This window comes from Oryctolagus cuniculus, chromosome 14 (assembly GCF_051225735.1).
Source record: "Oryctolagus cuniculus isolate XC-2025 breed Fujian yellow rabbit chromosome 14, ASM5122573v1, whole genome shotgun sequence".
In the NCBI taxonomy this organism is placed as follows: domain Eukaryota; kingdom Metazoa; phylum Chordata; class Mammalia; order Lagomorpha; family Leporidae; genus Oryctolagus; species Oryctolagus cuniculus.
In genome coordinates, this window is record NC_142880.1 from 88,537,139 (window position 1) to 88,565,134 (window position 27,996).

Below are 27,996 nucleotides of genomic sequence, written 5' to 3' on the forward strand. Positions count from 1 at the left end.
AAGAACAGGTTTCAAGGATAGAATTAAAGGTCTGGCAGTGACAATATTCTAAGAAGGAAGGCCACGTAGTTCCTGAGGGTTAGGGCTACAAGAGAGGGCTCTAGCTACAGGTTGCCAATATGGACCACCCCATATATTCAATGATTATATAAGTCCCTATATATATATATGTGTGTGTGTGTGTCTTATATAAATATTTATATATATAAATATGAACCGCTTATGGCTACTTTCATCTCTCACTGTCTTTCTGTCACCCGTGTCATTAATTATATCAATGTACTGTTTATACGGTGACAACCCAGAATTTAAGCTCTGTCTTAATAGGTAGAGAAACTTCCAATCTCACTCCTTTGCACACTTCCCCCCCAGTCAGTTCATTCCAACTAACATTTATCAAAAGTCACATGATCTAAACAGTACAACAGCTAAGACAAGTAAGTTTGGGTCCTTGCATTAGTGTGTCTTAGAATTTAGTAGAAGAAGCAGACATCAAACAGATAATTTTGATAATTTCAAGACAACATGTTTGGTACTGAACTGTAATTCTTTGACCCCTACTATGGAAATACAGAGTAAAATGAGCATAGCCCACCCTAGAGGTTCAGGGAAGGCTTTCAGAGAAGAGACTGGAACTAAATTGAAACTAAAGATGCGTCATATGAAAATAAGTTGGAAAGGTGTTCCAGATGGAGAAGCAACATAAGCAAAACAGAAAGTCATAATTTATTTATTCTTGCAGTATCCCTCTCCCATTTCCAGTTTTTCCTATACAGTGTCATGGAAAAGTGGTCAGAATACAATTTCCTTCTCACCTTGCTGTAATTGCCGCTTCTTTCACTCTCTCAGTGACTAAATACAGCTTTCAGTTGAGACTTAGACCTTGTGTGGTTTTGAGACTCTAATAGGAAGCAGTTGCATTTGTTTGTTCATGGGGGAAAGATCACTAGCTACAATCTTTGTCTCGTTCTGCTTCCCTCCCCAGTCTCAATGTCCCTTTAAAGATTTAGGTGATTCTCTTTGAAAATTAAGAAAAAAAAAATACTAGCCAGAGAAACATTGAGATCTATCACCAGAGAGAGATGATTAGGCAAGTGTATGAATGACAAAAGTTCATATCAGGCTGGTCCCGCGGCTCAATAGGCTAATTGTCCACCTGCGGCGCTGGAACATCGGGTTCTAGTCCCGGTCAGGGCGCCGGATTCTGTCCTGGTTGCTCCTCTTCCAGTCCAGCTCTCTGCTGTGGCCCAGGAAGGCAGTGGAGGATGGCCCAAGTGCTTGGTTCCTGCACCTGCATGGGAGACCAGGAGAAACACCTGGCTCCCGGCTTCGGATCAGTACAGTGCGCCAGCTGCAGCAGCCACTTGGGGGGTGAAACAACGGAAAAGGAAGACCTTTCTCTCTGTCTCGCTCTCTCTCATTGTCCACTCTGCCTGTCAAAAAAAAAAAAAAAGTTCATATCAACTCAAAACTTCCCTTTGAAACAGAACTATCAAATAAAAATCCAAAGTGAGCATCACATGTGTATCGTGCCAAGTTTTCCAGTGGCCACACCACAGGTGTCAAATGAGGCAAAATTAATTAATTTTAACAGTATGTTATTAACAGTATTTTATTCAACTCCACATATAGAAAGCATTATCATTCCTACACCAAATTACAAATGTATGTTCGTACGATTGCTCTTTTCCTTTAAAGGGCTTGGGAGCTGGTATGTAATTTGTACTCGCAGCAAACCAATTCTGAAGCTGACTTTTTATCAAACACATTAGCTCTGTACTTATATTTCATGAACCTCAAATTGAAAAGTATGTTTCAAACATATTGAAATTTTCTGCAGTCACACTCACTGAATGTCAGGGGCTCAATAACCACTCGTGGCTACTGCACTGCAGAGAGTAGCTGTAAGCCTTCTGTGCTTCTTTTCAACCAGCTCTTCCAGCGCAGCAAATGAAACTGGGGGAAATGAATGCTTTGGGATAAAGTTAGAGTTTTGCAAATCACCTGTGCCTATAAACTCTGGTTGATAGGTTATCAGACAGGCTGAGTGGGGCTTCTGAGGTCTTTAAAGAAAGAACTAACGCTTGTGCAGCAGTGAAGGAACAGAAAGCGAAAGTGTTTGATCAAGGCTGGCGAAATATTCCAAGTGTTTGTAAAACAAACCTTTGCAAGTTCTAAAGCACTAATTTTATTGTGAAATCTTTTTAAAGTAGCCTTGAGAGTAAGTTTTGAATATCGGAATAGATTTTTGTCGCTATTGTTGTTGATTTATTTTACCTTATATCTAAATATATGATCTTAGAAATTCACCTATTAGCATTTGTACTAAGCCAAATGCCCTAGTGTAAACCCAGTAACCTTCAGAAATTAGGAAAACCTGTTAGCAAGATGCATCTGGCCGAAGGATATAGCTCGCTCCCTCTACACAGACACACACACACATACACACACACACATACTTGTGTCTTCAGACCAAAAGCTTCGCTAGCGAACGCCAGCAGCGGACATGTTTGGGAAAGGTTGTGTGCAGTGTCAGAGTTTAGCAATCCAAAAGCCTGCTTTCTGTGCCATCAAATATTTTTTTTAACTTCTGCCATCAAATATTTTTTTTAACTTCTGGCAGAGGTAAGGGAGAGGTGGAGAAGCATAAAGTTACTCCCTCCTGCTTCTCTGTGGACTCCAGTGGAATGAGCCTGGAAAAAGAGTTACCTCATGCCCCCAGTCCACTCCCTGGAATGAGAGCCCATGTGTGGGGTCTAGAATGGGAGCAAAGGCCGAGGAGATGATGGGTGAGGCAAACCCAGGCTCCTTCCTCGCCCACAGGCACCTCCCAGCCCACCTCTAGCCCTCCTAGGTCTCCTGTGTTCAAGATTCGCTTCCTTTCCGTGAATATTCAGGAGGCTTCTTGTCTGCTGAGTCTTTTGACACATTCCAGGAAGCACTGGCCTTTCACTTCTCGCACTTCTTGAAATGTTTTGGAGCAGCTCCCAGTGCTATTGTCTGCTATCCTAACTCCTCTCCCCTCCTAACTCATCATTTTCTGTTTCCTTTTTCTTTTTAAAACTTGAGTTCACCTCGTGTTTAACATTAACATTTAGACAAAGAAAAGCATTCCAAATTCTTGACTGTAGTTTTCCTGGCTTTGACCATCATTCGGGTTAGCTGGAACACCTGCTATGTGCTGGGGGCCTGGCTAGGTGCTTTGGTGTCAGATACACCATGTAACTCTCAGGTGGGGAAAAACCAAACTGAGAAATGTAAGATCTTTCTTCCATGCACAGATCAAGTGCCATAAATACTTAAATGGCCAGATATTCCTAAAAGTCAAACTGTTAATATATATAAATATATGCATTAAACAGTTTTACTTTTTTTAAAAATTTATTTATTTATTTGAAAGTCACAGTTACACAGAGAGAGGAGAGGCAGAGAGAGAGAGAGAAAAAAGAGAGATCTTCCATCCACTGGTTCACTCCCCAGTTGGCAGCAATAGCAGGAGCTGCGTGGATCAGAAGCCAGGATTCAGGAACTTCTTCTGGGCCTCCCACATGGGTGCAGGGGCCCAAGCATTTGGGCCATCCTCTACTGCTTTCCCAGGCCACAGCAGAGAGTTGGATTGGAAGTGGAGCAGCCGGGACTCGAAACAAAGCCCACATGGGATGCTGGCACTGCAGGCGGCAGCTTTTCCCAATACACCACCAGCCCAATAGAGTTTTATTTTTGGTTCTCAAATGTCACAATGGTGATCCTATTACATTCTGATCCTATTACAAGGATATTACAAGTGGCTATTTTATGAAAACAAAACCAAGAATGAATAGAAATGTCAAAAACTCTTGCCAGTCCTTGGCCTTGTTTCTCTGGCTGTTCATCCTATGGTAAAGGCTTCATTTTCAGACACTTTATTAAAAGTGCTCAATAATTTGTTTTTACCCCATTAGAAACAAAGCTTCTGAGATTTAATATCTCACTTGCAGAGAATTATTTTCCATTAAATACCTAAGGACAAACATCACATGTTCTCCTTTATATGTGGGAGCTAAAATTAATAAGAAAAAAGAAAGAAATGGCTATGGATATCAGTTTTGCTGTAAATATGGGGGTTTGTCAAACTTTGTTTTAAATCTTTGTCAAACAAATGGGTAGGAATTATATATCATTGTAGTATTAATGATTTTGTGACTGTTTTAAGATTCACTTTATATGAATGAAGTTGAACGTCTTTTCATTTGAGTATTGTTTATAACCCTTGCATATTGTCCTGCTTAACTCTTACCTTTTAGTTTTCATGATTGAACTTTTTAGTCAGTACATTCATCAAACCTTTGTCTATCTTGTATTCTAAAATATGTTACCTCAAAAATATTTTAAATATGTCAGAAAAAAAGATCGTTGTCACTAGTCTGGTGAATGTATTTTCCCTTCAGTTTTTCTATATTATTAATATTAATCTATGTATCCATAAACTGTTTTCTAGAAAACTGACCTAACTACCATTGCACAGCAAATACTGCTTTCTTTTTTTTTCTTTATAAAAAGATGTTATTTATTTATTTGGGACGTAGAGTTACAGACAGAGAGAGGGAAAGACAGAGAGCGAAGTCTTCCATCCACTGGTTCACTCCCCAAATGGTCACAATAGCCAGAGCTGGGCCAATCTGAAGCCAGGAGCCAGGAGCTTCATGCAGGTCTCCTATGTGGATGCAGGAACTGAAGTACTTGTATCATCTTCCACTGCTTTCTCAGGCCATTAGCAGAGAGCTGGATCAGAAGAGGAGAAGCCAGGACATGAACCAGAGCCCATATGGGATGCTGGTGCTGCAGGTGGAGGCTTAGCCTACTACACCGCTTCACCAGCCCCTAAATATTGTTTTCTAAGAGGAAAAAAAGAAATAATTAAAGATGACCAAAGTTAGGGAAAATGAGATCCACTTGGAATATAACCTGAGCACGATTTCACGTCAGATCAGAGATTGCCTTGGGTGGGAGGTCTGGGAGGTGGAGTGGCTGGGGTCACAAGGAAAAATGAGAGACGAAAGAGGAAGACTCAGGCCGGCGTGGCAGCACAATAGGCTAATCCTCCGCCTGCAGCGCCGGTACCCTGGCTTCTGGTCCCGGTCGGGGCACCGGATTCTGTCCGGGTTGCCCCTCTTCCAGTCCAGCTCTCTGCTGTGGCCCGGGAGGGCAGTGGAGGATGGCCCAAGTGCTCCCTGCACCCGCATGGGAGACCAGGAGGAAGCACCTGGCTCCTGGCTTCTGATCAGTGAGGTGCAGCACGCCAGCCGCAGCGGCCATTGGAGGGTGAACCAACGGAAAAGGAAGACCTTTCCCTCTGTCTCTCTCTCTTACTGTCCACTCTGCCTGTCAAAATAAATAAATAAATAAATAAAGGAAGACTCTCCTGTTCAGAGGAACAAGACTTAGCAAAGAAAGCGCCTCCAAGGGGAACATGCCTAGTCAGCCAGCCTCTGCCTTGTCTCTGTCACCCATGTCTACATTATTGCCTGATACATAATCACACCTACTGCGGGTGCGAGACTTCTGTGAGAAGGTGCTTTTTACCTTCTCACTTTTACCCTATGTGAAAGGCTGTGTAGCCAGCATGACTCATGGGACAGCTGTCAGGGCTTTGAAGGAGCAGGTGCTTTCTCCGACAACCTGAGTAGCCACCTCTGCAGCCATGCCACAACTGTTTCTTGACAAGAAACCATCCCCGAGAGCTGACAAAATGGTCAGAGTAGGAGTCAGATAAAAGTAAGACAGAATTGGAGACAGTGTGGTGGGGGGAGACAGGAGTGTGGAATTGACTTGTTAGATTCCAGGTCTTAGGAAGGGAGAAACTGGCTGGCAATGCAGAATAGAGACAGAGCATGAATTAGTCAGGGCATGTTCCACTCCTGAGAGGTAGCGCCCGCACAGAGTTATGAATGATTTGCTAGAAAACTGTGATGATGGGGTCAGCCCTCAAAAGTGGCACTGACAGGAAGAAATTGTAGGATCAGGTGCTGGTGCTGTGGTGTGTCAGGTTAAGCTGTGGCAACAGCATCCCATATGGGCACTGGTTCAAGTCCCAGCTGCTCCACTTCCAATCCAGCTCCCTGCTAATGTACCTGGGAAAGCAGAGAAAAATGGCCAAAGTGCTTGGGCCCTTGCATCCAGGTGGGAGACCCCGAGGAAGCTCCTGGCTCCTGGCTTTTTATAGACCCAGCTGTGGCCATTGCATCCATCTGGGGAGTAAACCAGTGGATGGAAAATCCAACTCTCTCTCTCTCTCTCTCTCTCTCTCTCTCTCTCTCCCTCTCCCTCTCCCTCTCTCTCTCATTCTCTTTCAAATAGATAAATAAATCTTTTAAAAATAGAAATTGTAGGAGCATTATGGGTCAACTTTGGCTTTGGCAATAGCTTCTAACTGGCTCTCATATTCACATGTGACCCCTGACTCATCACTTAGCCTCTCAGCCTTTTCTCTTAATCCATAAAAGTATAACTCTAGCTGAGATGATCTTCTTTTGATTCCTCATCATCTCTGTAATATTCCTAACACCTTCCAAGGAAGAATAGGAAAAGTATCCACTCAGATCTAAAACTTGAATTTTCACCAATGACCATTTCTAGCATAGGGGAATACAAAAGGCAGGCAAGGAAATCTGTGTGGGATTAGTTTTGCTTTGACAATGCGGTGAGGGGATAACACTTCCTCCCATGATATTCAAAAATCATAGAAATACTGTGTTATATTTGTATTGTATGCTGCTCTTTACAAAACTACTGCAAACTCATTGCTTTATGCGAAGATTACCGCAGTTAGGAGAAACAGTGATTATGTTTACCAGTGACAACACCCTTGAGTTTAAATGGTGTTCTCAGAGCCATAGAAAATGGTTAATGAAGGACTGGGGTTAGATGTCAGGTCTCTAAAAAGTTGGGGTGGAGCATTTGGGGGCATTTTCCTGCATGATTTTTTTCCAGAGTATACAGAAACAAGAAGTTGCCTAGTTGTCCTATTTCCAGATGATTTCCAAAGAAAGATGCAACTCCTCAGATGTTCTCCTTTGGTCAACTCCCAGCTATCATTTAGTCAGGAGCCTTCAAAATAGGATAACAACATCCCAGCAATACTCAAGAAGAGGCGCAGAGTGCAAGGGACTCTTTTTTCGCATCTGTCTTGTATTTTGTGACTTTTATCAGGTACATGATAGCATAACCTTAAAACAGTGCAAGCACGTACTTTGTAAGAGGAGACCCATGTCAGGCTGATTGACTCCATGATCAAGCGCATTGGGAATCAGTATTCTAGAGAAAGGTTGTTGAGGTTGTTGTTAGATATCCGGCTTGCTCTGATTCCTGACAATGACTTGGGGAAAGAGGGGAGGGGTTGAGAAAGCCAGGTTCAATCAGAATCTGGAAGAAAATCCAGAAGAGTAGACTAACAAATGGAACTGCTTGGACCGCACTGGGGCAGCTGGTCACACGCTTCCCTCCCACACAGAGTCCCTTTGTTTCCCCGCACACTGCGGTTCTTTGTCAATCAGAATCAACACTCCCATTCAGCTGCTCTCGCCACCACTTCTCCCCTGTCCTTCTTGTCTGCTAGACAAAAAAAAAAAAAAAAAAGTACAGAAAACTTCACAAGACCTTTAGAAGATATGATTGAAAGGGAGAAAGCCATGTCCTGATCAATGAACCTGTAAGTTCTCTCTAATAAAAAAAAAAAAAAAAAAAAAAAGTAAAAGTCTAAGCAATCAGGGGAAGTAACTGGGGAATTGTGCTATTATTCATGACTTATAATTTTCTTACCAACTGATTTTTAGTGTTCTTTGAACATCCTTGTCTTAAACTGGGAAGCTTATAAAATATAAAAGGAATGACGCTTAGGAGAAGAAAACTTACCACCTACTGTCTATGGGCTCTGAGGAGATAATACACCCCCGAATATTGAATTATTAATATGGAGGCTAAAAAGGAATGGTATGTAAAATTAGATAAACACATATGCTTATAATAATGACAAATAGGAAGTCATCTCTCAGGGTTGATACCTGGGACTGTTCCATGGATAGAGAGCTACAGATGGAAGGATGAAATGGTTCACTTCCATTAAAAACTACCATAATTGCAAATAGAGCCTCAGAATTGCACCCATCGTACACCTTGCATTAAATTGCCTCTCTTTCTTGCAATTGTTGGTAGACACTAAAGCCACCTGGTTCATGGTTATGGTATCTTATATCCACCAGATCCCATAGACATCATCCCACAAGTCAGGTGGGCAGAACACAGACAGTGCCAGGAAGGGTCTCAAGGCTCCCGAGCGTGGATGTGCTTCCTGTACCTACAGGGGTGGTCCTGTGCAAAGTGTGGCGAGCCTGGAAGTGCAGGAGAGCAAAGCCTGTGCTGTCTTGTTCTGCTGCTATCACTCAATTCCTTGCATGGGCTTCTTAATCTCTTTTTATAGAGGAAGTTTCCTTCTCATCCATAGTATATATTTTCTCACCATTTTATACTTACTATGTGCCCATACCATATTGAAAGCTGGAAATATTAAGATTCATAGAATACCACCTCTCAAAGAGTGTACAGATTGAGTAAAGAGAGAGAACATTTATAGTTACATCAACTTTCAGTAAAAAGTAGTAAGTGTTATTACTCTCCTTGAAGGAAAAGGGAAAGTTCTCTTGACTTGGGAAAACATAGACAAGCAAACCCATCACAATTCTCTCTGGCATCCTCATCTATATTTTTCTTTGCTGGCCACCATATTGGCCAGATCCCACTGGCACAGAGTGAGAAGAGTGAGACAGAGCACACTGCTGAGAAGCAGAGAGCTGTAACATCTGCTTCTCTTTTCCCAGTTCCACAATGAGCTGCAAAACATGCATTACTGCATCCCATGGAACCACAGGAGGAGGGAGGAGATGTGGATAACAATGGTAAATAATTAGTAAAATGTGTGGGCAGGGGCCAGTGCTGGGGTATAATGGGTAACACCACCGACTACAATGCCAGTATCCCATGTGGGCGCTGGTTTGAGTCCTTGTTGCTCCACTTCGGATTCAGCTCCCTGCTAAGGGCCTGGGAAAGGCAGCAGGAGATGCTATTCACCTGGGAGACCCAGGTGGAGCTTCTGGCTTCCAGCTTTGGCCTGGCCCAGCCCTGCCTGTTACAGCCATTTAGGGAATGAACAGCAGATGGAAAAAAATCTCTCTCTCTCTCCCTCCCTCCTCATCTCTTCCCATCTCTCCTCTCTGTAACTCTATCTTTCATATAAAAAAAATCTTTCAAAAAAAAAGATTTATTTGAAAGGCAGAGTTACAGACAGACAGGAAGAAAAAGAGGTCTTCCATCCACTGGTTTAATCCCCAAATAGCTGCAATGGCTGGAGCTAGGCCTATTTGAAGCCAGGAGCAAGGAGTTTCTTCCATGTCTCCCATATGGGTGCAGGGGCCCAAGGACTTGGGCTATCTTCCAGTGCTTTCCCAAGCCATTAGCAGAAAGCTAGATCAGAAGTGGAGCAGCCAGGACACAAACTGGTACCTGTATGGGATGCTGGCACTGCAGGTGGAGGCTTAACTAACTACTATACCACAGCTGCAGCCCCAAATAAAAAACCTTTGAAAAATGTGTGAACAAATTGAACCAAATATTCTCCGTAACAAGTAGTAGCTATTTTTTGTTAACTGTTCTGAGTAAAAATAAGATAGATGAACAAACAACTGTTCCTAGCTGAGAGAAGTCTATTACCATTCTCTTCCTTAATGAGTCAATTATCACATTAGATATTAAAATTATTCCCTGGGCTGCAGTAGGTTAATCCTCTGCCTGTGGCACCGGCATCCCATTTAGGCACTGTTTCGAGTCCTGCCTGCTCCACTTCCAACCCAGCTCTCTGCTATGGCCTGGGAAAGTGGTAGAAGATGGCCAAAGTCCTTGGACCCTGACATCCATGTGAGACCCAGAAGTTCCTGGCTCATGGCTTTGGATCAGTGCAGCTCCAGCTGTGGTGGTCATTTGGGGAGTGAGTCAGTGGATGGAAGATAATGTCTCTCTCTCTCCTTCTCTTTCTGTATCTCTGCTTTTCAAATAAATAAATAAATCCTTCAAAAAAAAAAAAAAAGAAAAAGAATAATCCCCTACCACATTCTTCCAGTATATTTAGAGAGTCACTTTTCTTGATCACTGGGATGCTACCATTTTCTAACTAAAATACCATGATACATGATCTAATAGAAACTATTTTAATCTGATCTTTGTTTATCTGAAGTATATTTTAAAGCTATAAATGTTCAAATATAACTAATGAATCAAATAATTGAAAAGATTAAAACTTTATGAAAATTATACTATCTAAAAATCTGAGACATGAATGTTATTCCTATCTCTCAATCTTCTTTATTTATTGTGAGCTAGGTCCACAAGAATTTCAATAATTTGAAAAGAAATGTGTATAATTAATGTGAATTAATAATTGTTATGTTTTTTGCCTCTGTATGTGTTTATGAAGTTTTCTTTATTATACTTCTCACCTCATTGATGAGTAGAACTTTTTTGAGATTTTATTTATTTGAGAAGAAGAGTTATAAGCAGAGAGAGGGGGAGAGAGAGAGAGAGAGAGAGGGAGAGATCTTTCATCTGTTGGTACTCCCCAGATGGCCACAATGTTTGGAGCTGAGCTGATCTGAAGCCAGGAGTTTCTTCAAGGTCTCTTACATGGGTGCAGGAGCCCAAGCACTTGAGCCATCTTCTACTGCTTTCCCAGGCCACAGCAGAGAACTAGATTAGAAGAGGAAAAGCTGGGACTTAAACCAGTGCCCATATGGGATGCTGGTGCTGCAGGCAGAGGCTTAGCCTACTATGCCACAGCACCTGCCCCCTAGGACTTTGATTGAATGTCTAGTCTTCTGAATATTTGTCTTAAAAAGTTAAGCTAAAAACTTATAACTGTAAGGCTCTCAAAGCCCCAATTTATTAATGAGTTCTAGCTTTCTCTCAAATCAAGCAAATTAGCTGCCAAACTTTTATTCACTATCAGCATTTTCCTTAATATTATTATTAGTTACCAAAATCTTAACTTTCCATAGTGAATTATCCCATTTCAATCAATGTGGTTTTATAACAAATTGCTCCAAAATGGAATGACATCAAATATTAGTATCATGCTCCTGAACTCTGTGGGTCAGAACCTGAAGCAGGGCAAATTAGGGATAGTTTCTCTCCATTGCAGTTTGGCTCTTGTCTGGGGGCTTCCATTTCTTTCCATTTGGTTTTTCTGTGTGAAATAGTTTGGGAACTCAGAGTGTGGTGCCTGGGTGCCCAGGGCAATGTCCCAGGCAAGAGATGGGCAGACGGAGGTCATGTTGCCTTAGCCTTGAAAGTCACAACTGCCACTCTCACATAAACCTGGTCGTTAATGGAGCCACAAGCTGCCCACAGTTCAAAGGTTAGCAAAATAGGTTCTCTCTCTGAATGGTCATGTGGAAACACTCTCTGTTAGCACGGACTGGAAATGCTGCTGTGATTCTTGGAACATGTAATCTGTCACATGAATACACTTTAATAATGTCCACAATCACCCTTCTTCCTGATGGCTCATGCTATTTCTGTGGGTTCCATTCTCTGCATGTCCGTTCATGGTTTATTAGCAATGATTATGAATGATAACATATTTTAAACTCTTACTCTTGAAAAAATAGATATCTGATGGTAGAATTTGCATTCAGTTCCTGTATGCTAGAAAATTATGAAAACATTGCCTGTCCAGCCCCAAGCTACTGAAAGTTTGGCTCAACTCCTGAGCTTGAAGCTGTATTTCTCCTCCTGCTTCCTTATTCACATTGCTTTGCAGACCCTACAGCTCAAAACAAGGAAAGATAACAGTTTCCTTCCAGCCTCACGTATATTTGAGGCCACCCTGTGCCAGCCTCTACTTTGAAGAGGTTGGATAGGCTCCAGTACAATACTCTTCACTTAACATCAGGCCATTTTAGCTTTAGTAGCCACACAGGGATAAAAAAACCACTGTCTTTATTGTCAAGACTCAGAGCCCCAAAGTCCCGACCAAAGTTCCCTTTGATTTTGACCAGCTGTTCTACCCTGGTCCACATAAATGTCTTTTTTTTTTAATCTTATCTGTGGGGATTTTTCCCCATTGTTATGTGTTTGCAACACTTGAGATGCCTAAAATTGTGAGCTGACAATTCTGTCATGAGAAGAAATGTGTTTGCCTTTAATGCTCTATCTTCTTAATATGTTAAGTGATTAGCAATTATTATACGAGTAAATATTAAAGCAAGCCAGAGAAGATAAGGGTCATGTTAGCAGTGTAAGCTCAATATCTCAACTATATTTAAATCCTTTTATTTATTTATTTGAAAGGCAGAGATGGAACACAAAATGATACAGAGACAAGGTCTCCCAGCCTTCTGGTTCATTCCCTGGAGGCCTGCAACAGCCAGGATTAAGCCAGGACAAAGGAAGAGCCTGGAACTCAATCCTGGTCTCCTAAGCGGTGGCAGGGACCCAAGTACATGAACCATCCCCAGCCATCTCCCGGGGAGCTCATCAGCAGGAAGCTGTGATGGGAATTTGAAGCCAGGACTCCAACCTAGGCACTCTGATGTGGCATGTGGGCATCCTACGCAACCTCGTGATCTCTATGCCAAAAGCCTGCTTCCTTGGTTGTTCATTCTGCCTTCACTCTTAGCGGCTAAAGTAGAACAGAGATACACAGTGTTCTTGACATTAATTGTAGAATTCCATAATTCATGTGTCATATGCTGAATGCCCAGGACAGCCCAGTGACATGATGAGAGTCCTTGCCCAACTAGTTCTCCCTCGGGGAAACATTCAATTTGATTCTAAGTAGTTTCTTGAATAGTAAATTCTTTTAATCCTTGAAAGATATTTAAGGATTTTCTGTTTTTAAGTCCTTCCTTTTATAAATAACATAAACTAAGTTGATATAATGGTAAAAACTGAGAATTTTCTTTAGCTAGAGACAGGTTTGGTCTTCTCAGTATAAGAAACATTAAATATTCAAATTCCTTTTCTATTTCTTCTAAACTCAGTGGAAATCAAGTTTACACATCTTTTTCTTAGTATGATAAATGAGGTTTTGATTTTATTTTCCAAGCAATATATGCATAAGACTTTAAAAAATAGTAAAATAGCTTACAATTAAAGAATAAAATTTTTCCCACCCCAGCTAGGCCTTCTTTTTGTAGGCCACAATTATTTTTCACATAAGCAGATGAAAAATAAGTATATATATGGAGGCATTTTTAATACCTCAATATATGCAGATTGATCTCTTTCAATTTAATAACTATAAAGCATTCTGCTTTAAGTGAGTACAATAATTGATTTAATCTGTCTCTTACTCATAGGAATTTAGGCTATTTCCAGACTTCGGCAGCTACAAATCATAATGCAATGAATATCCCTGTAGACAGCTGTTTGCTCACATATGCAAATTTATTGACAAGAGCTGAGCCAAACTGCCTTCCACTGAGGCTGTATTGAAAAAGTCTTACAAACAAATGCACCATTCTCCCAAGCCGCAAACATTGAAGCTTTAGCATCGTTGCCTAAACCTACAGACAATTTTATATCCACTTTCTTAAGTTTGTAAACAAGCATACCTTTATGCATACTTTAAAGCATACTTTAAAAATAATCATAATAAATAATAAAATAAATAATAATAACATAAAATAATAGTGATAAGGGAAAGCATTTGGCATACTAATTAAGCCACTGCTTGGGTTTATTGCATCCCATCTTCAATACCTGAGTTGGGGTCCAGACTCCACTCTTGATTCCAGTTTCTTGCTAATGCATACCCTGGGAGGAAGCTAAGGATGGCTGAAGTGCTTGAGTCCTTGCCTCCCACATGAGGAAACCAGGTTTTGTTCCTGGCTCCTGGCTTCGTGCTGGACCAGCCCTGACTACTGTGTGTATTTAGGGAGTAGAGTGAACCATCAGCTAGATCTATCTATCATCCATCTATCCATCTATCTACATATCAATCATCTCAGTCACTCAAATAAAATGAAAAAAAGTACATGCTAGTGTGGTACAGTGTAACAGATACTTCAATACATGAATACAGTGTGTAATGGTCAAATCAGTGTAGATCATTTATCCACTTCCTTAAACCATTTTTTAAAATTTTCTGAATAACGCATACTAACTGAACATATTTCTGGGATTAGAGAAGTTTTGTGAACAACTCTGCAGTCCCTGTATTCTGGCTGGGAATTCGTTAGGCTGAAACCCATTCTTCTTTAGTGCCTTCTACAAATAAAATTAACTTTAGCATAACCCGTGTTCCTTGCCACTTGAATGGAACTGACCAATACCCTGAGCAAACAGTAAAACAGGAATACATTTAGTAATGCAACAGATGGCAGTTGAGTGCCCATCATTGACCAACACAGACAAGGTCTCTTTCATCATGGAGCTAACAGTCCTGTGTAAAGGGAAATAATTGAAGGAGGATAAAAGCAATTGATAAAGATGCGAGATAGTATTACATGCCATACTGAAAGTTGAAGGTGGTAGTAAGACAGTAGGTGGGTGACTACTCTCTCTGAAGAGGTGACAATTAGACTGAAATCCAAAGGACAAGAAATGTCCATTTGAGAAATAAGGGAAATGGATTTTAGGAAGAGAGATCAAAAGCTATTGGGAAGGCCCCAAGGTAGGAATGTGTATTGGAGAAACAGAAAGACCACGTGGTAAAGGAGAGAGTCCAAGACAGAAATCGGGAGACGCAGGCTGAGGCTAAGGGCTTTGCATGTCCCAGTGAGAATACACTGCTTGATGAGAAGCAGTGTGACACTTACAAGGAAGAGCTGATGTGACATGATTTATATCTTTAAGAGCTCACTCAAAAGTGCATGGGGTTGCAGGAGATGTTCAAAGAGAAAACAGATCTGTTAATGAAGCAGCCACAGTAACCCAGCTGCAGCGCGATACTGTGTGAGGTGTTGGTGGTTGCAGAGCAGGTAGAGAAATGACTGGGATCTGAGATATGCTCTGTAGGGAGCGTCCTCAGGACCTGCTGATCATCCAGCTGAAGGGGGAAAGTCATCACTTTTCTCAAAGAATCAGGAGAAAATCTACGCTAAACTCTACATTTTCATAGGCTTTTAAAGCCAAAGAATGTCAGTTTCCCTTTCTTTGAATCACTAGATCCTATTGAGAAATCAGCAGTAAATGCAGTGAACTCATTTTTGAACAGTATTTTCCTAGTCTTGGCTTTCTAAACCCCCAAGGGAAGATTAGATTATGCCCACAGTGATTTTAACTTAGGAAGCATTTTATCATATGCCAGGTATCTAAAAATTCTGTTCCATTTACTTATACACCATTGACCCTAAAAGTAATGGCAGCAGGTTTATTCCAGAAGCCTAGGAGAAATCTCAGAGCATTTGAAAACTAAGATGGTGTGAATTCCCACAGCAGCTCCTGCCTCTCTCCTTTGTCCTCCGCTGTCTCAATTGTCTGTGTTCTCCTCCCCTGTGTCCTTTGAGAACCACCAGGAGAAACAGTGCAGGCCCATTTTGTTCAGCAAATTACATGCATTTGGTTATGAAAGAAGTGAATGAACAAATACATTCTGAGCATCTGGCTGTTGGTTGTTTCTTTTCTTGAAGAAGATAAATTCTCTAACCTGAATATTGTACTTCATTCTAAGGTTGGTTTTTTATTCCAAAAAACATCTAGGCTGCCAGTTCTAGATCTAGTTATCTGCATGTTTCAACCTTAATCTGAGCCTCACTTTGATTGTGCTTTTTTTTTTTTTCCTACTTGCAGCATTGTAGATGTCTGCATAGGCTGGATATCCGCAGACATTGTGAAAATCCTATGTTAAGATCAGAGATCTTTCAGTCCCAGAAACATCTTGGGCCCCTCGAAAATCTATCATCGTCATACCCATGTACTGGGATAGGAGACTGGCCCCACTACTTGTCATGCCATAGAAGGCTCTGCCAAGTCACCTCTCCACTCCAGAGTTGATCTGAAGCCATTATGTCCTGTTTATTTTGAGACCTAGATATATTTAAAATTGCTTCCTGCAGAGTAATTCGGAGAAGAGTGCAGTGTATCATCTGAGTACTAAATATTGACTATTTCTATGATGAAAAAGTACAGAGAGTTCCACTTATATTTATCCCTTTATTGCAGGTTGCTACAACCTGGGCAAAAATTCTCTCCGTGGTGGCAGGAGATCTGTCAGCAGAGGAGGCTGTTGAAAGGGCCACACCAAAGCCAGTAGCAAGAGAAGGCCAACACTGACCACGGCTAAGAGGTATGAAGAGGCTGACAGCCACGTGGTCACCACCCACCCAGGCAGGAGAGGAAAGCAGCGGGAGGTGTTAATGGAAAAATCCAACTTCCCTCTCTTCCAAATATGACGAGCAAAACTGAACTGGAGCTTGCCTGGAGAAGTTTTAAAGATAAATTTCATTTTCCAGAATGGAAATATTTAACAGGCTTCAGTATCTTCATGATGTCTTCTTTTGGCATAATAACTGCCTTTTTTAGAGCCCACATTTATTTCAGCAGCAATTATTTGTTACCATTGTTTCCTGTGAGGGGCTCAGGTAGTTGGTTCCCTAAGATTGTCATAGCATGAACCACAAACTGAAGGCCTTAAACAGGAGAGATGGATTGTCTCACAGTTCTGAAGGCTACCAGCTCAAGATCTAGGAGTCAGCAAGGCTGGTTCCCTCAGACTGCGGTGGCTTAGTCTGCCCTATGCCTCTTGCCTTGTTGCTGGCTTGCTGGCCATCTATGGCATTTCTTGGCAAACATCATCCAGGGCCTGTCTTCATCCTCGCATGGCATTTTCCTTGTGTGCGTCTCTTTGTGTCCAAATTTCTCCTATGTACATGAACATCAATTATATTGGAATAGAGCCTACCCTAATGATTTTATCTTAATTAATTGCATCTGAAATTTCCTAATAAGTTCACATTCTGAGGTACTGGGGGCAAGGGATTCAACCTACAACCTTGGGGGAGATACAATTCGATGCATAATGGTCACCGAACCCTACCCAGTACCCTTCTATACAGACTTATGAACCCCAGGGTCAAGCATATGAACTTAAATGTAGTAATCAATCAATAAATTCTGGTGGAATGCCTTAGAATTATGTTCACAAAATCAGCTCAAACAGACCCCTAAGTCAGGGAAAAAGGTGCAAGAAGGAATATCAGAGTGTCTAGGGTTGGTGGTAGTGCTGGCAATAAGGCCTGTTGTCCTGGGAACGGGTACCCAGTGACAATGGAAGAAGCATCATCACCAAGTTTTCAGAGGGTGGAATTTTTGCTGCTGTTGAGACTCCAAATTTTGTCCCACATTCCGAGTTTGTTTCTTCAGCTTTCCCATAAATTCAGAGACCTATTGTGTTGTTTCTTAATAAATTCCATTTTATTTTGTGTATCCTAAAAAAGATTAATTTATTTATTTACTTATTTATTTATTTGAAACAAAGCCGTGAGGGAAGAGAAAAACAGAGAGTGGGAGAAAGATCTTCCATCTGCTGGTACATTCTCCAAATGGCTGAAACAGCCCAGGCTGGGCCAGGCCGAGTTCCAGGTCTGCAATATGGGTGGCAGGGCCCCCAGCACTTTGGCCATCATTCCCTGCCTTACAAGGTACGTTGGAAAGAAACAGCAGCTAAGACTTAAACTGGCATTCCTTATGTCGGATGCTTGCGTGACAAGTGATGGTTTATTCCACTACACCCCAATGTCAGCCCCAAATTATTAATTTTCTAATGGAAATAAAGTAGGGCCAAAACTTGCAAAGAGAAATATAGAAGAGACAGGAAAAGTTGATCATGATCAATTGAGGAAGTCTTTTGCACATTACGGGCCCTAAGATACCTCTCTTGCCTGCCAGCTTTTACTTGATACAAAACAGACACAATAGATTGATAGTCAGATGGAAATTAGAGAAGAAAATAACACAGACAAAAAGAAATGAGCAAAAGCAAGCCAAGCAATCAAGGGCAGCTTCGTGGATGAGCAAATTCTCAATGTCACAAGGAATCAAGTGGCAATGAGACCTGAGATTAAAAGCAAAGTGAGGGTCTTAATGTCCTTCCCCACACGGCGGGTGCTACTAGCAAAGCTGCTTATGCCAGCTCAGCAACAAGAAGAAGAGTGGCAGAGCGCAGTCCCTGGGCCATACATGGTTTTCAGAGGCCTTGAGTTACTTCTGCCTTTGTAGGCCCCTTCCTTCAAAAAATAAACAAGTAAAAACAAACAAGCACATAATAAAATTTTGACAGCCTGGGAAGAAATGTATTGATAGTATATAGTAAACCATTACTGTTTACCTAAAATCTCATTTTTTCTTTCTGGTTTCAAAAGCAATTGAAGTACCTTTGTGGACTCTAAAGAATTCTGGGATCTCCACACTGAGCCTGCTGTGCCAACGGGCAAGCTGGTTCTCCCTTGTCAGACCAGACCTGTCTCTGGAAGGCAAACCGTGGTCCCCGACACACGTGGCTGGTTTATGTGGTGAAAAGAAGGCCTGTGGCTCCACTGAGCCTCATCCACAAAGCAGGCATTGAAGGCACAGGTGTAGCCTATCTCCTGCTAGAGGCAAAGAAACCCCGCCCATAGCAAATGAGGCTCAATCCAAGCCCATGGCAGACCCAACCCCCATTATAGGAGCGGAGCCCACGTCCCCCATAGAAAGCCAGCAACTCGCATTCCCGCCACTTCTGTGGGCTTCGTTCCTCCTGACTCCTGGGTGGCTGTCTTCACTCCAACCCTCTCCATGCGCAAGTCACACAAAGCAGCAGCAGAGGCAGCCTGGGTAGGTCTGCTCTCAACAACAGGAAGACAGAGGCCCAGCAAGCGGGCAAGGAAGGCGCTAGAAGAAGTCTTTGGGATCCTTCAAAACGGAGCTCGGCTGGAGGGATGGACGTGGAGAGGGAGGAAGGACCGTGTCTGTGAATGGAATGTGGTCTGTGCAAAGTATTTTCTGCGCTCTGGCATCACTTCTAGGAGCAATACTGCTCTGAAGGCACCGTCATCGCCTCGTTCACAGATGAAGGGGAGGATGCTGCCGTTTGAGGCCCCACGTTTCTGGCTCTCCTGTCTCCCGACTGCATTTGACTCTGTCCAGATTTAGTTGCCAGTGCAGGTCAAGGAAATTTACAAATGCAGTAGGAAATGGCAAGGAGGAGGGACATTTTAAAAATGCCACATCCAGGAGAGATTTGCCTCTGCCGTTGGACTCTGCACATACAGCTCTTTATATTTCCCTAGGTTCGTTTTACCCCGAATCTGGCAAAAGTGCATTTGTGACCTGCCATTGCTATCAAATGGAAGTCTGGCTTTGCTCATCAGCCTGGCAACTTTAAGACTAAGCGTTGCTGCACCGAATAGCCAGGGTAAGCAGAGGTCCTGGCTTTCCTCCACTGGACCACAGTCCTCTTTATATTATGCTGCTTATTTAAGTACCTCTGCTTGGAAGCGTCTGCTGTGATACCTATCGTAGCATTAGGGTGACAAACACTTAAACATATCGCCTGGCTGTAAGAATTCAACTAAGAATTCCTGAGGGCATTGGAGAAAAGAGAAAATGCCTGGCAAGTCTGCTTCTCTCCAAGATTTGCCTTTATTTTGACCTAAGAAGACCAAGTGCTAGTCGGACTCCCCTGGATACCCTGATGAATTAGTTCAGAAGCACAGAGTCACTGCATGCAATCTGATCTATTTCCACTTGAGTTTATCTGTAAATGCCTTTACTATTGCTAAACCATTTTTTTTTTCAAGCTCTTTTTGTTCCTCTTAAATACATAAGTTCAAAGATTCACCCTGTGTAAGATGCAAGGTGCAGATACCTTTCGTTCATCATGAAACACAATGTACTTCTATTTTAGGGGAGAAGCATCCTTAAGAGGTTTGTAAAGTTTCATTTTCCTTAAGGAGAGATGCGTCATGATGTTCAGTTACTTGCAAATATGTCTCAACAGGAAGCATCACTCACTAAGCTGTGACAGAGGGCCAGAGATGGCACTGCCCACAAAGGGAGAGGACTGTCCCGACATCGTACACATGTGTTCTCCTCATTCTCACCTTTGGGAAACAGCACGTGAGCTGTACTTCCTTCTCCCCCTGATTTCTCCAACCTAGCCTGCCACTACTTCTCGACAGAAGCTTCCTGCCCAAGCCGGGCAGAGTGCATAGACACACCATACTGTATTCGTACTCACCACATGTAGCTTACTGCATGAGCCATATCATAAATGTACGTACTGCACATGCCACATTATACTACATATGCCGTAAGATTCATCTATATACGACACACACCACACTACACATACATACTGCAGCTGTCATGCTACATATGTATACACTATACACACCATACTATACCAACTATGCTGCACACAACATATTTCACATGTATACAAACATAGTATACATACCATACTACACATGCATATACTGCATTGCCATACTGCACATGTATACATCACACATGCCACACTACAATGCATATACAGCACAAGCCATACTCCACATGGACACATTGCCCTTACCATATTATACATGCATGCATTATGTGCTCCATATTGCAGTACGTTTACTACACAAGCTATACTACACATGTGTATTACATATATATAGACTGTACATGCCCTACTACACTGTATACGCTGAATGTACACATGATTCACATATACATTGCTCATACATGCACATCATACTACATACATATGCACAAAACACAACATGTATGTAATTCACATGTCACATGCACTGCATGTACCATAATACAAATGTATATGTGCATATGCCATGCACTTGTACACACTGCACACACCACATTACACATGTGTACACTCCTCATGCCACATGGCACATGCTCACTGCATGCATCAAACTACCTGCATGCTGTGTACATGCCATACTACACACGCATGTACTTCATACATTATACTACACTTGTGTGCACTGTACACAACACATGACTCTTGCATACACTACTGTGTCATATGACACATATGCACACTGCACATGCCATGGTTGTTCTGTTCTGCCACAGCCCCCTGTACAGTTCGTACCTTCCCAAGATATGTGTGCTTCCTCCTTTCCCATCATCCTTGGCAGGACTTCAATTTATTAGCCCAGCTCAGGAGTATTGCTCCCGGCTCAGCAGACGTCTTTGTGCTAGTGTGGGTAACTGCCAGTCAGGGAATTGTGATGCTTGTATCATTTGTGCTTAAAAATTTCCTTTACCATGAGACACAAACAATCTAACCTCTCCTCTAAAATAGGTATTAACTTGGGGCCGGTGCTGTGGTACAGCAAGTTAACGCCCTGGCCTGAAGTGCTGGCATCCCATATGGGCACTGGTTCTAGTCCCGGCTGCTTCACTTCCAATCCAGCTCTCTGCTATGGCCTGGGAAAGCAGTGGAAGAGGGCCCAAGTCCTTGGCCCCCGCACCACGTGGGAGACCCAGAGGAAGCTCCTGGTTCCTGGCTTCGGATCAGCTCAGCTCCAGCCATTGCAGCCAACTGGGGAGTGAACCAGCGGATGGAAAACCTCTCTCTCTCTCTGCCTCTCCTGTCTCTCTCTGTGTAACTCTGACTTTAAAATAAAATAGGCATTAACTCTACATAATAATTTATAACAATATATGACTGGCTATCAAAAGATAGGTTGTCAGCCAAGATAGGTTGTCAGCCCTTCCAAATGGCTGGTTAGAGACCGGGGATCAGCAGACGCCTGGGCCTGCTGTCTGGCTTTGCCACCCTGATCACTGAGCAGACACTTACCTGCATGCCACCCTCCCCAGGGCCATCCCCTCAGGGTTCCACAGTCTGGAAAGCAAGGATATTGTTCAAGGTCATGTCTAGGAACCACTTAGTCCCAATATCTCCACTTCTCAAAATTCCTTCAAGCTCCTCCTCTTGTTTTCCCTTTTCCCTTTTTGGAATGAGTGCATAAATCCATTACTAAAGGTACGTAGGTTGCCTGTAAGTGTTTTATGTTTTGAATGTAGGTGAGCACATATGGAGAAAATATATTTTTGACATCAAGAAAACCTGAAAGACCTGAGAAAAAAACGGCTGTATTATCTGGATCCTAGTGGCATAGACTTGAAAATAAGAGAATTAGCTGCTTGCAGCATATTAAAGACTGATTTCCCCAATGACAATGATTTATGAAAAAAATCATTCAAAAGCAGCAAATGATGAGATACGTACACATTTTTAGATGTCTACTGATTCCATGTAGGCCTAATTTTTCTGTTTCTGTACGCCTGGATGTGTAGGCTTAAGATAATTGTTATGACTAAATTAATAGCTCTGTAAACAGTTTACATTGATTCTCTCAGAGGTACCTTACTTATTTGTTACCTGTTTATATGTGGTAAGTCATTTCACTGTGTTCTTTTCTTTTTAGCTTTTTTAATGTCTATTTAATATTTCATCTACTTGAAAGGCAGAGTGACAAAGAAATATATAGAGAGTGATAAAGAGAGAGAGAGAAAGGGAGGGCGCGCGCAAGAGAGAGACATCTTCTATCTGCTGATGAACTCTCCAAATGATTATAATAGCCAGATGCTGGCTAAGCTAAAGCCAGGAGTTCAGAACTTCATCTGGGTCTTCCCTGTGGGCAGCGGAGGTCCAGGATGAGCCGTCAATGGATGCCTCCCAGGATGCATTAGCAAGAAGCCAGATTGGAGCAGAGCAGCCGGGACTCCAGCTGGCACTCAGATGTGAGTGCCCCAAGCAGGGACTTACTCCACTGTGCCACGATGCCCATTCCTATTTTTCCTTATTTTTGACTAGGGATTTTTTTTTAAATTATTCCCTTTTTAAGAAAAATAATCCAGTGTCTTTTCAAAATAATGCATAGACAGGATGCCCTTTGCCAGGATGGGTGTGGCAGCCTGAGTTTGTATCTCAGCTGCTCTAGCAAGGTCAAGGTTTGTGAGCCTGCCCTCTTCTCTGGGCCCTGGAGGATGGTAGAATGACACCCATCTATTATCTCACCCCACAAAGCATGTGGTGCCATGAACAAGAACCAAACCAATAAGAAACAGAGTTGGGGCTGATGCTCTGGCATAGCAGGTAAAGTTTCTGCCCAAAGTGCTGGCATCCCATATGGGCGCTGGTTCAAGACCCGGCAGCTCCACTTCAGATCCGGTTCTCTGTTATGGCCTGGGAAGGCAGTAGAAGATGGCTCAAGTTCTTGGGTCCCTACACCCACGTGGGAGACCAGGAAGAAGCTCCTGGCTCCTGGCTTTGGATCGGCACTGCTCTGGCTGTTGCTCCCAATTGGAGAGTGAACCAGAAGATGGAAGACCTCTTTCTCTCTCTCTCTCTCTGCCTCTCCTTCTCTCTCTGTGTAATCTGTATTTCAAATAAATAGATAAATCTTTAAAACAAAAAAAAAAAAGAAAGAAACAGAGTTGTGGTGTTGCCTGAATATGTCCAAAAAGATGGAGTCTGAAAAAATACTCCCCCACCGAGAGTGATCCAACATGGGAAGTGAGATACTCAGCAGACTCATAGAATGGCAGATGTCCTAAATAGCTGTCTGGCCTCAGAATCAGCCCTAAAGGCATTCGGATCTGGCTGAAAAGCCCATGAGAGTATTTCAGGCATGGAAAGCCAAGACACTCTGGCAAAAGATCTCTGTGAGTGAGATCTCAGTGGAAAGAACAGGTCTTCAAAGAAGGAGGTACCTTTCTCTGAAGGGAGGAGAGAACCTCCACTTTGACTATGACCTTGTCTAAACAAGATAAGAATCGGAGAATTCAGAGGGCTTCCATAGCCTTGGAAACTCATGACTGGAGCATAGGGAGATTACTGATGCCATAGACAGGAGTGTCAATTGGTAAAGTCAACAACAGGAGTCACTGTGCACTTACTCCTCATGTAGGATCTCTGTCCTTAATGTGCTGTGCATTGAGATTTAATGCTATAACGAGTACTCAAACAATATATTTCACTTTGTGTTTCTATGGGGGTGCAAACTGTTGAAATCTTTACTTAATGCATACTAAACTGATCCTCTGTAAAAAAAAAAAAAAAAAAAAAAAAGAAAAGAAACTATCAACTCCCAACTTGACTCTCACTGGGATTAAATATGACAATAGGTCTGATCTGATTTCATCATCATTAAAAAAAAAATCATCTATTATTTTTCACTTTATGTTTCTGTGTGGGAGCAAACTGTTGAAATCCTTACTTAATGTATACTAAGCTGATCTTCTGTATATTAAGATAATCGAAAATGAATCTTGATGTGAATGGAAGGGGAGAGGGAGTGGGAAAGGGGAGGGTTGTGGGTGGGAGGGACGGTATGGGGGGAAGCCATAGTAATCCATTATTCGTACTTTGGAAACGTATATTCATTAAATAAAAGTTAAAAAAAAATACTCCCCCACCAATCCAATTACTGAGGAAACTTGTTACTTTCCATCTGTTTTCTTCCCACTTCTTCCCAGTGTGAAGTGAAGGCAAAGTTTTTAGAAGCTTTTCTCCATGACAAAGAAAACATAGGAAAATCCCTATATAGAGTCTAAAGCAATGAAGAAGGAGCTGGCTGTGGGGTCTACGCCAACAGGACATAGAACAGCGACTTTCTGCTCCATGTGCAGATGGACAAGGGGCACGTGAGAATGGGGCTGCTCTGCCCAGGCCAGGCAGATCCTCACAACACTGCCTTTGTAGTTACAAACCCAGGAAGCTGTAGGAGCTGCAAGTGGATTGACATGGTGGAGCAAAACAAGTCCTGAGCAGTTGGTGGGCTTTGCATCGAGAGAAACTTTTGGGAAATGGGATCTATCAAAAAGACCAGCACCAGTTGGCTATGTGTCACTCAACTTTTTTTTTTTTTTTTTTTTTTTTTTTTAGGTTGCTGGTATGTAATGACACAAGATTTGAATTCATTTGTATACAAGCATGGCATAGGAACTTCCAAAATCTTTTGAGCAAAAACATTGGTTTAGAAAGTTTAATTTTTACTCAGAAGGATACATGAGGGCTGGCACTGTGGCCTAGAGAATAAAGCTTGTACCTGCGGCACTGGCATTTCATATGGGTGCTGGTTTGAGTCCCAGCTGCTCCACTTCCAATACAGCTCCCTGCTTATGGCCTGGGGAAGCGATAGAAGAGTTCTCAAGTCCTTGGGCCCCTGCACCCTCATGGGAGACCAAGAAGAAGCTCCTGGCTTCCAATTGGCTCAGCTCCAGCTGTTATAGCCCTTTGGGGAGTAAACCAGCAAATGAAAGACTTTCTCTCTCTCTCTTTCTGCCTCTTCCTCTCTCTAATTCTGCTTTTCAAATAAATAAATAAATCTTTTTTTTATTTTAAAGATTTATTTATTTATTTGAAAGAGTTACAGAGAGAGAGAAGGAGAGGCAGAGAGAGACAGAGGTTTTTCCATCTGCTGGTTCACTCCCCAATTGGCCGCAACGACCGGAGCGGCGCTGATCCAAAGGCAGGAGTTTCTTCCAGATCTCCCACATGGGTGCAGTGCAGGGGCCCAAGGACTTAGGCCATCTTCTACTGTTTTCCCAGGCCATGGCAGAGAGCTGGATCAGAAGTGGAGCAGGCGGGACTCGAACCAGTACCCACATGGAATGCCGGCACTGTGGGCGGCGGCTTTACCTGCTACACCACAGCACTAGCCCCTAAATAAGTCTTTTAAAAAAGAAAAGAGAGATACATGAAAGTTACGTGTATACTAGTGTGTGGTAGAAAAGAAATCACTAGTTGCTAGTTAGTTTCATTACCTTGATATTTGCTCATTGGTTAGCCTGTGCCTAGTTTCAGACTATTTGCTAGTAAAACAAGGAGCATGATATGTGTCATTCTATCTAGACTTTCTGGGGAGCAAGGTTTTGGGAATAATTTGATGTGTTCTATTGCACAGTGGGATGACGATAGAGAAAAATTAAAGAAGACAAATTTGAATAATTTCATCATAAACATTTAACCCTTTGTTAAACATTACACAATGTGTACACGTACTGAAACATCAGATGGTATCCCATAAATATGTACCACTTTATATGTCACTGTAAAATAAAAGAGGAATTTAAAGAAGCGTTACATAGCATTTATTGAATTTCACAATTTTGAACAAATATTAAAATGGCATACAAATCAAGACAAAGGGATAGTCAGGAATGAGAGTATTCATTTTGTCAAAAATGTGGAGGTAGTAAATATGGGTGATTTATAAATATTTTTGGCCCAGAAAATTAGTAGTATTTTGACAGGGAAAAGCTATTAAAGCAGGAACAGATACTCACAATGGAAGAATTTCAATGAATTCATGAATTAAATCCCTGATTATTCTTTCTCAAAATACATAGGAATCGAGTATTTGTCATTAGAAAGGGGCAAGACTCAGCTAATATCTTTCAATATTATGCAACGAGCAGCTGTTCTTCTCACCTAAGGCTGTTAGCACATGCGGGTGATATTAGACGGTATTTCTTTACACTCGCTCTGTCTTCACTTTTGTCAGGGTTAGCTAGATAGTTTGTTTGGTTCAGTATAAAATGCAAATGTGGTCCTCTTGTTCACAATTATTAAAAATTACAAGATGGTGACAGTTCAGCACTAAACCAAGTAGGGGTCCTTCTGAACAAGGGACATTGCACAACCAACTGCATGAGACTCAGACCTACGAAGCCAGTCTTGCCAATGCGGACAGTCGAAGCGATATAAATGAACTAGTTTAAGGCAAACACTTTTAAATCTACTATGTGTCTATCATGGATAGGCAACAAAATAGTGATCACGAATCACAATATACATGGAAATGTGTGTATATTTGGACAATAGTTATCTAGCATATTTACACAGGACCTGTGTATGATTAAAATATGTAAAACAGAATTCTTGAAATTTCTGGCATAAGAGCCTTGCCAAATTGACTAGAAAACCATCAATTGTCACAATCCATAAATCTTATTATACACTGTGGTTTACACCATTCAGCAACAACTCTCTGAGGGGCCAGTGCTGTGGCTTAGTGGGTGCCCATCCTACGTGGGTAAGCAGTTCTAGTCCCAGCTGCTCCACTGCCCATCCAGTTCCCTGTTAATGTGCCTTAGAAAGCAGCTGAAGATGGCTCAGGTACTTGTGCCCCTGCACCCACATGGGAGACCCAGAGGAAGTTCCTGGCTCCTGACTTCAAATCAGCCCAGTTCTGCCTTTGAGGCCATTTGGGAAGTGGACCAGCAGATGGACAATGTCTTTCACTCTCACTCTCTCTCTGTCTCTCCCCCACCCCCTAGCTCTGCTTTCAAATAAGAAATAAATCTTAAAAGAAAAGCAATTCTTTGAGTCCTAGCCATGCCAGATACTGTTGACAGTGTAAGGAGACAACAGAGAACAAAATAAGCAGAGTACCTGCTCTCAGGGAGTGTCCCTGCTGCTGAATTTCTGAATTTTTGGCTCGTAAGCTCAGCCTTTCATTTATATTTTTGCCTCCATGTTGATGTCCCCGGTTTCCTGGCTTTATTCAGACCAGAAGCAAATGCATCCAAACTCAGCTACCCTTGTCACTGTTCAGAACTGAGTGGAACCAGGACTCCTTGGAAAAGCATGTGCTGAAAGTCTGTCCTTGAGAGGAGTCCAAGCTGAAGGCACTCCTCCGAGCATTTCCCGCCGGGGCCAAAAGCCTCGCCTGCTTACAGCGCTTCACAGAGAGAGGAGACAGCCCTTCATCTTCAGTCAGAGAACAGCTACCATACGCACGAGTGACACAGGATGGCCCTGGAAGTCAACAGCCTCCATCTTACAACAATCAACAAATCCTTCTCCACCTTCCGCAGAATGTGCTGGTCTGGTTTGGCCTTTCCGTGCCACATTCCATTCCAGAACCCCAGCTGAAATGTTCTCAAGAGCTGACCAGAGATTCCTCCTCCTCTCTCCGGGCTGGTACAAGTTGACCGTGGCTTGACATCAAGGTCAACTGGAAACTGGGA

General features: G+C 42.3%; 1 long non-coding RNA gene across 1 annotated transcript; it reads right to left on the minus strand.

Moving 5' to 3' along the window:
* Nucleotides 1-714: 714 nt before the first annotated feature.
* Nucleotides 715-27,975, minus strand: LOC149122424 (uncharacterized). Its single transcript, XR_016220291.1, has 2 exons — nt 27,419-27,975; nt 715-1,433 (listed from the first exon to the last, which is right to left on the minus strand). It is a non-coding gene; the product is annotated as an uncharacterized LOC149122424 (long non-coding RNA).
* Nucleotides 27,976-27,996: the final 21 nt, after the last annotated feature.